Source organism: Aegilops tauschii, chromosome 7, assembly GCF_002575655.3.
Source record: "Aegilops tauschii subsp. strangulata cultivar AL8/78 chromosome 7, Aet v6.0, whole genome shotgun sequence".
NCBI lineage: Eukaryota > Viridiplantae > Streptophyta > Magnoliopsida > Poales > Poaceae > Aegilops > Aegilops tauschii.
In genome coordinates this window covers 631,857,561-631,866,966 of record NC_053041.3, presented here as the reverse complement: position 1 = coordinate 631,866,966, position 9,406 = coordinate 631,857,561, and positions in this window count along the sequence as shown.

Sequence of the window (9,406 nt, the reverse complement as noted above, 5' to 3'; positions counted from 1 at the left end):
CTTCCCGCTACGCTACGAGTCGGTAACGAAAAAGATCAAACCATGTATGCAGTCTCCATAGTGGTCCTGGGCTGGTGCGTAGGTCGAATTTTTTTTTCTGCTACGTTACCCTACAGATGCATCTATGGAGTCTACTAGCAACGAGGGGAAAGGAGTGCATCTACATACCCTTGTAGATCGCGAGCGGAAGCGTTCCAATGAACGTGGATGACGGGGTCGTACTCGCCGTGATCCAAATCACCGATGACCGAGTGCCGAACGGACGGCACCTCCGCGTTCAACACACGTACGGTGCAGCGACGTCTCCTCCTTCTTGATCCAGCAAGGGGGGAGGAGAGGTTGATGGAGATCCAACAGCACGACGGCGTGGTGGTGGATGTAGCGGGTCTCCGGCAGGGCTTCGCCGAGCTTCTGCGAGAGAGAGAGAGGTTTTGCAGGGGAGGAGGGAGGCGCCCAAGGCTGTGTGTTGCTGCCCTCCCTCCCCCCCCTTTTATATAGGCCCCTGGGGGGTGCGCCGGCCCTGGGAGATGGGATCTCCAAGGGTGGGGGGGCGGCGGCCAAGGGGGGAAGGGGTTGCCTTGCCCCCCAAGGCAAGGGGGAAGCTCCCCCCTAGGGTTCCCAACCCTAGGCGCATGGGGGGAGGCCCAAGGGGGGCGCCCCAGCCCACTAAGGGCTGGTTCCCTTCCACTTTCAGCCCACGGGGCCCTCCGGGATAGGTGGCCCCACCCGGTGGACCCCCGGGTCCCTTCCGGTGGTCCCGGTACAATACCGGTAACCCCCAAAACTTTCCCGGTAGCCGAAACTTGACTTCCTATATATAATTCTTCACCTCCGGACCATTCCGGAACCTCTCGTGACGTCCGGTATCTTATCCGGGACTCCGAACAACTTTCGGGTTTCCGCATACATATATCTCTACAACCCTAGCGTCACCGGACCTTAAGTGTGTAGACCCTACGGGTTCGGGAGACATGCAGACATGACCGAGACGCCTCTCCGGTCAATAACCAACAGCGGGATCTGGATACCCATGTTGGCTCCCACATGTTCCACGATGATCTCATCGGATGAACCACGGTGTCGAGGATTCAATCAATCCGTATGCAATTCCCTTTGTCAATCGGTATGTTACTTGCCCGAGATTCGATCGTCGGTATCCCAATACCTTGTTCAATCTCGTTGCCGGCAAGTCTCTTTACTCGTACCGCAATGCATGATCCCGTGACTAACGCCTTAGTCACATTGAGCTAATACGATGATGCAGTACCGAGTGGGCCCAGAGATACCTCTCCGTCACACGGAGTGAAAAATCCCAGTCTCGATCCGTGCCAACCTAACAGACACTTTCGGAGATACCCGTAATGCACCTCTATAGTCACCCAGTTACGTTGTGACGTTTGGCACACCCAAAGCACTCCTACGGTATCCGGGAGTTGCACGATCTCATGGTCTAAGCAAAAGATACTTGACATTGGAAAAGCTCTAGCAAACGAAACTACACGATCTTTTATGCTATGCTTAGGATTGGGTCTTGTCCATCACATCATTCTCCTAATGATGTGATCCCGTTATCAATGACATCCAATGTCCATAGTCAGGAAACCATGACTATCTGTTGATCAACGAGCTAGTCAACTAGAGGCTTACTAGGGACACTTTGTGGTCTATGTATTCACACATGTATTACGATTTCCGGACAATACAATTATAGCATGAATAATAGACTATTATCATGAACAAAGAAATATAATAATAACCATTTATTATTGCCTCTAGGGCATATTTCCAAAGTCTCCCACTTGCACTAGAGTCAATAATCTAGTTACATTGTGATGAATCGAACACCCATTGCGTCCTGGTGTTGATCATGTTTTGCCCTAGGGAGAGGTTTAGTCAACGGATCTGCTACATTCAGGTCCGGGTGTACTTTACAAATATCTATGTCTCCATTTTGAACACTTTCACGAATGGAGTTGAAGCGACGCTTGATATGTCTGGTCTTCCTGTGAAACCTGGGCTCCTTCGCAAGGGCAATAGCTCCAGTGTTGTCACAGAAGAGAGTCATTAGGCCCGACGCATTGGGAATCACCCCTAGGTCGGTAATGAACTCCTTCATCCAGACTGCTTCCTGTGCTGCCTCCGAGGCTGCCATGTACTCCGCTTCACATGTAGATCCCGCCACGACGCTTTGCTTGCAACTGCACCAGCTTACTGCTCATCCATTCAAAATATACACGTATCCGGTTTGTGACTTCGAGTCATCCAGATCTGTGTCGAAGCTAGCGTCGACATAACCCTTTACGACGAGCTCTTCGTCACCTCCATAAACGAGAAACATATCCTTAGTCCTCTTCAGGTACTTCAGGATATTCTTGACCGCTGTCCAGTGTTCCTTGCCGGGATTACTTTGGTACCTTCCTACCAAACTTACGGCAAGGTTTACATCAGGTCTGGTACACAGCATGGCATACATAATAAACCCTATGGCCGAGGCATAGGGGATGACACTCATCTCTTCTATATCTTCTGCCGTGGTCGGGCATTGAGCCGTGCTCAATTGCACACCTTGCAATACAGGCAAGAACCCCTTCTTGGACTGATCCATACTGAACTTCTTCTATATCTTGTCAAGGTATGTACTCTGTGAAAGACAATGAGGCGTCTTGATCTATCTCTATAGATCTTGATGCCTAATATATAAGCAGCTTCTCCAAGGTCCTTCATTGAAAAACACTTATTCAAATAGGCCTTCATACTTTCCAAGAATTCTATATCATTTCCCATCAATAGTATGTCATCCACATATAATATGAGAAATGCTACAGAGCTCCCACTCACTTTCTTGTAAACACAGGCTTCTCCATAAGTCTGTGTAAACCCAAACGCTTTGATCATCTCATCAAAGCGAATGTTCCAACTCCGAGATGCTTGCACCAGCCCATAGATTGAGCGCTGGAGCTTGCATACTTTGTTAGCATTCTTAGGATCGACAAAACCTTCCGGCTGCATCATATACAACTCTTCCTTAAGGAAGCCGTTAAGGAATGCTGTTTTGACGTCCATCTGCCATATCTCATAATCATAGTATGCGGCAATTGCTAACATGATTCGGACGGACTTTAGCTTCGCTACGGGTGAGAAAGTCTCATCGTAGTCAACCCCTTGAACTTGTCGATAACCCTTAGCGACAAGTCGAGCTTTGTAGATGGTCACATTACCATCCGCGTCCGTCTTCTTCTTAAAGATCCATTTGTTTTCTATGGCTCACCGCTCATCGGGCAAGTCAGTCAAAGTCCATACTTTGTTTTCATACATGGATTCTATCTCGGATTTCATGGCTTCTAGCCATTTGTTGGAATCCGGGCCCGCCATCACTTCTTCATAGTTCGAAGGTTCACCGTTGTCTAACAACATGATTTCTAGGACAGGGTTGTCGTACCACTCTGGTGCGGAACGTGTCCTTGTGGACCTACGAAGTTCAGTAGTAACTTGATCCGAAGCTTCATGATCATCATCATTAACTTCCTCCCCAGTCGGTGTAGGCACCACAGGAACACTTTCCCGCGCTGCGCTACTTTCCGGTTCGGAAGGGGTGACTATCACCTCATCAAGTTCCACTTTCCTCCCACTCAATTCTTTCGAGAGAAACTCCTTCTCTAGAAAGGACCCGTTCTTGGCAACGAAGATCTTGCCTTCAGATCTGAGGTAGAAGGTGTACCCAATAGTTTCCTTAGGGTATCCTATGAAGACGCATTTTTCCGATTTGGGTTCGAGCTTTTCAGGTTGAAGTTTCTTGACATAAGCATCGCATCCCCAAACTTTTAGAAACGACAGCGTAGGTTTCTTCCCAAACCATAATTCATACGGTGTCGTCTCAACGGATTTCGACGGAGCCCTATTTAAAGTGAATGCGGCAGTCTCTAAAGCATAACCCCAAAATGAGAGCGGTAAATCGATAAGAAACATCATAGATCGCACCATATCCAATAGAGTGCGATTACGACGTTCGGACACACCATTTCTCTGAGGTGTTCCAGGCGGCGTGAGTTGTGAAACTATTCCACATTTCCTTAAGTGTGCACCAAACTCGTGACTTAAATATTCTCCACCACGATCTGATCGTAGGAATTTTATTCTCCTGTCACGTTGATTCTCAACCTCACTCTGAAATTCTTTGAACTTTTCAAAGGTTTCAGACTTGTGTTTCATCAGGTAGACATACCCATATCTACTTAAATCATCAGTGAGAGTGAGAACATAACGATATCCTCCGCGAGCCTCAACACTCATTGGACCACACACATCGGTATGTATGATTTCCAATAAGTTGGTTGCTCGCTCCATTGTTCCGGAGAACGGAGTCTTGGTCATCTTACCCATGAGGCATGGTTCGCACATGTCAAATGATTCGTAATCAAGAGACTCCAAAAGTCCATCTGCATGGTGCTTCTTCATGCGCTTGACACCAATGTGACCAAGGCGGCAGTGCCGCAAGTATGTGGGACTATCGTTATCAACTTTACATCTTTTGGTATTCACACTATGAACATGTGTAACATCACGTTCGAGATTCATCAAAAATAAACCATTGACCAGCGGGGCATGACCATAAAACATATCTCTCAAATAAATAGACCAACCATTATTCTCGGATTTAAATGAGTAGCCATCTCGAATTAAACGAGATCCAGACACAATGTTCATGCTCAAAGCTGGCACTAAATAACAATTATTGAGGTTTAAAACTAATCCCGTGGGTAGATGCAGAGGTAGCGTGCCGACGGCGATCACATCGACCTTGGAACCATTCCCGACGCGCATCGTCACCTCGTCCTTTGCCAGTCTCCGTTTATTCCGTAGTTCCTGCTTTGAGTTACAAATATGAGCAACCGCACCGGTATCAAATACCCAGGAGCTACTACGAGTACTGGTAAGGTACACATCAATTACTTGTATATCACATATACCTTGGGTGTTGCCGGCCTTCTTCTTGTCCGCTAAATATTTGGGGCAGTTCCGCTTCCAGTGACCACTTCCCTTGCAATAAAAGCACTCAGTCCCGGGCTTGGGTCCATTCTTTGACTTCTTCCCAGTAACTGGTTTACCGGGCGCGGCAACTCCCTTGCCGTCCTTCTTGAAGTTCTTCTTACCCTTGCCCTTCTTGAACTTGGTGGTTTTATTCACCATCAACACTTGATGTTCTTTTCTGATCTCCCCTTCCGCTGATTTCAGCATTGAATATACCTCGGGAATGGTCTTTTCCATCCCCTGCATATTGTAGTTCATCACAAAGCTCTTGTAGCTTGGTGGAAGCGACTGGAGGATTCTGTCAATGACCGCGTCATCCGGGAGATTAACTCCCAGCTGAGACAAGCGGTTGTGCAACCCAGACATTCTGAGTATGTGCTCACTAACAGAACTGTTCTCCTCCATTTTACAGCTGAAGAACTTGTCGGAGACATCATATCTCTCGACCCGGGCATGAGCTTGAAAAACCAGTTTCAGCTCCTCGAACATCTCATATGCTCCATGTTTCTCAAAACGCTTTTGGAGACCCGGTTCTAAGCTGTAAAGCATGCCGCACTAAATGAGGCAGTAATCATCAGCACGTGATTGCCAAGCATTCATAACGTCTTGGTTCTGTGGGATTGGTGCATCACCTAGCGGTGCTTCTAAGACATAATCTTTCTTGGCTACTATGAGGATGAGCCTCAGGTTCCGGACCCAGTCCGTATAATTGCTGCCATCATCTTTCAGCTTGGTTTTCTCTAGGAACGCGTTGAAATTGAGGACAACGTTGGCCATTTGATCTACAAGACATAGTGTAAAGATTTTAGACTAAGTTCATGATAATTGAGTTCATCTAATCAAATTATTTAATGAACTCCCACTCAGATAGACATCCCTCTAGTCATCTAAGTGAAACATGATCCGAGTTTAACTAGGCCGTGTCCGATCATCACGTGAGACGGACTAGTCAAGATCGGTGAACATCTTCATGTTGATCGTATCTTCTATACGACTCATGCTCGACCTTTCGGTCCTCCGTGTTCCGAGGCCATGTCTGTACATGCTAGGCTCATCAAGTCAACCGAAGTGTATTGCGTGTGTTCCGAGGCCATGTCTGTACATGCTAGGCTCGTCAACACCCGTTGTATTCGAACGTTAGAATCTATCACACCCGATCATCACGTGGTGCTTCGAAACAACGAACCTTCGCAACGGTGCACAGTTAGGGCGAACACTTTCTTGAAATTATTATAAGGGATCATCCTACTTGCTACCGTCGTTCTAAGAAAATAAGATGCAAAAACATGATAAACATCACATGCAATCAAATAGTGACATGATATGGCCAATATCATTATGCTCCTTTGATCTCCATCTTCGGGGCACCATGATCATCTTCGTCACCGGCATGACACCGTGATCTCCATCATCATGATCTCCATCATTGTGTCTTCATGAAGTCGTCATGCCAACGATTACTTCTACTTCTATGGCTAACGCGTTTAGCAATAAAGTAAAGTAATTTACATGGCGTTATTCAATGACACGCAGGTCATACAAAATAATAAAGACAACTCCTATGGCTCCTGCCGGTTGTCATACTCATCGACATGTAAGTCGTGATTCCTATTAAAAGAATATGATCAATCTCATACATCACATATATCATTCATCACATCTTCTGGCCATATCACATCACATAGCACTTGCTGCAAAAACAAGTTAGACGTCCTCTAATTGTTGTTGCAAGTTTTACGTGGTTTGTAGGTTTCTAGCAAGAACGTTTTCTTACCTACGTATGACCACAACGTGATTTGCCAATTTCTATTTACCCTTCATAAGGACCCTTTTCATCGAATCTGTTCCGACTAAAGTAGGAGAGACAGACACCCGCTGGCCACCTTATGCAACTAGTGCATGTCAGTCGGTGGAACCTGTCTCACGTAAGTGTACGTGTAAGGTCGGTCCGGGCCGCTTCATCCTACAATGCCGCCGAAACAAGAAAAGACTAGTGGCGGCAAGAAAAATTGGCAAACTCAACGCCCACAACTGCTTTGTGTTCTACTCGTGCATAGTAACTACGCATAAACCTGGCTCTGATACCACTGTTGGGAATCGTAGCATAATTTAAAATTTTCCTACGCTCACCAAGATGCATCTATGGAGTCTACTAGCAACGAGGGGAAAGGAGTGCATCTACATACCCTTGTAGATCGCGAGCGGAAGCATTCCAATAAACGTGGATGACGGAGTCGTACTCGCCGTGATCCAAATCACCGATGACCGAGTGCCGAACGGACGGCACCTCCGCGTTCAACACACGTACGATGCAGCGACGTCTCCTCCTTCTTGATCCAGCAAGGGGGGAGGAGAGGTTGATGGAGATCCAACAGCACAACGGCGTGTTGGTGGATGTAGCGGGTCTCCGGCAGGGCTTCGCCGAGCCTCTGCGAGAGAGAGAGAGAGGTGTTGCAGGGGAGGAGGGAGGCGCCCAAGGCTGTGTGTTGCTGCCCTCCCTCCCCCCCCCCTTTTATATAGGCCCCTGGGGGGGTGCGCCGGCCCTGGGAGATGGGATCTCCAAGGGGGGGGCGGCAGCCAAGGGGGGAAGGGGTTGCCTTGCCCCCCAAGGCAAGGGGGAAGCTCCCCCCTAGGGTCCCCAACCCTAGGCGCATGGGGGGAGGCCCAAGGGGGGCGCCCCAGCCCACTAAGGGCTGGTTCCCTTCCACTTTCAGCCCACAGGGCCCTCCGGGATAGATGGCCCCACCCGGTGGACCCCCGGGACCCTTCCGGTGGTCCCGGTACAATACCGGTAACCCCCGAAACTTTCCCGGTGGCCGAAACTTGACTTCCTATATATAATTCTTCACCTCCGGACCATTCCGGAACCTCTCGTGACGTCCGGTATCTTATCCGGGACTCCGAACAACTTTCGGGTTTCCGCATACATATATCTCTACAACCCTAGCGTCACCGGACCTTAAGTGTGTAGACCCTACGGGTTCGGGAGACATGCAGACATGACCGAGACGCCTCTCCGGTCAATAACCAACAGCGGGATCTGGATACCCATGTTGGCTCCCACATGTTCCACGATGATCTCATCGGATGAACCACGGTGTCGAGGATTCAATCAATCCATATGCAATTCCCTTTGTCAATCGGTATGTTACTTGCCCGAGATTCGATCGTCGGTATCCCAATTCCTTGTTCAATCTCGTTGCCGGCAAGTCTCTTTACTCGTACCGCAATGCATGATCCCGTGACTAACGCCTTAGTCACATTGAGCTCATTATGATGATGCATTACCGAGTGGGCCCAGAGATACCTCTCCGTCACACGGAGTGACAAATCCCAGTCTCGATCCGTGCCAACCCAACAGACACTTTCGGAGATACCCGTAATGCACCTTTATAGTCACCCAGTTATGTTGTGACATTTGGCACACCCAAAGCACTCCTACGGTATCCGGGAGTTGCACGATCTCATGGTCTAAGGAAAAGATACTTGACATTGGAAAAGCTCTAGCAAACGAAACTACACGATCTTTTATGCTATGCTTAGGATTGGGTCTTGTCCATCACATCATTCTCCTAATGATGTGATCCCGTTATCAATGACATCCAATGTCCATAGTCAGGAAACCATGACGATCTGTTGATCAACGAGCTAGTCAACTAGAGGCTTACTAGGGACACTTTGTGGTCTATGTATTCACACATGTATTACGATTTCCGGACAATACAATAATAGCATAAATAATAGACTATTATCATGAACAAAGAAATATAACAATAACCATTTATTATTGCCTCTAGGGCATATTTCCAACAGTCTCTCCCCCATGTCATTGCTTCCTAGGCGGCGACTTCCACACCGGCACTAGCCACTAGCTGCAGCAGCTGCTGCTACTACTCCGACTCTCACTCGCGCTACGGCTCTTTTCTTGCTGTCGGTCGCGCTGCTGCTCCGCTCTTGCTCTCGTTCGTGCTGCTGCTCTGCTCTTGCTCTCGCTCGCGCTGCTGCTGCTGCTGCATGACCTCCGGCAGCTACAGGAGTTGGGTGGGCAACAAACAGTAGATGATCCATTCTCTATCTTTTTAAAACTGAAGCTATAATCTACCTACTATCATTTGGATCTATCCACTCGTTTGCTACCATCAGTCTTGATTTCTGCATGCACCCCTTAGGCCTTACAAAATCTAACTATTTTTTTATTATGCATGTCAGTTATTGTACACAATCGTACTGAACATGTAGAGAAAAAGAGAAGACTGTTGCGTGAGAATATAATGTGATGCAGACGCCGCTCCATGGTGGGCAAAGTGGGCCCCCTCCCACCATTCTAGATTGTATTCCAGAGGAAGATAACTGTTCAAATGGGGATTCATAGGGAGCC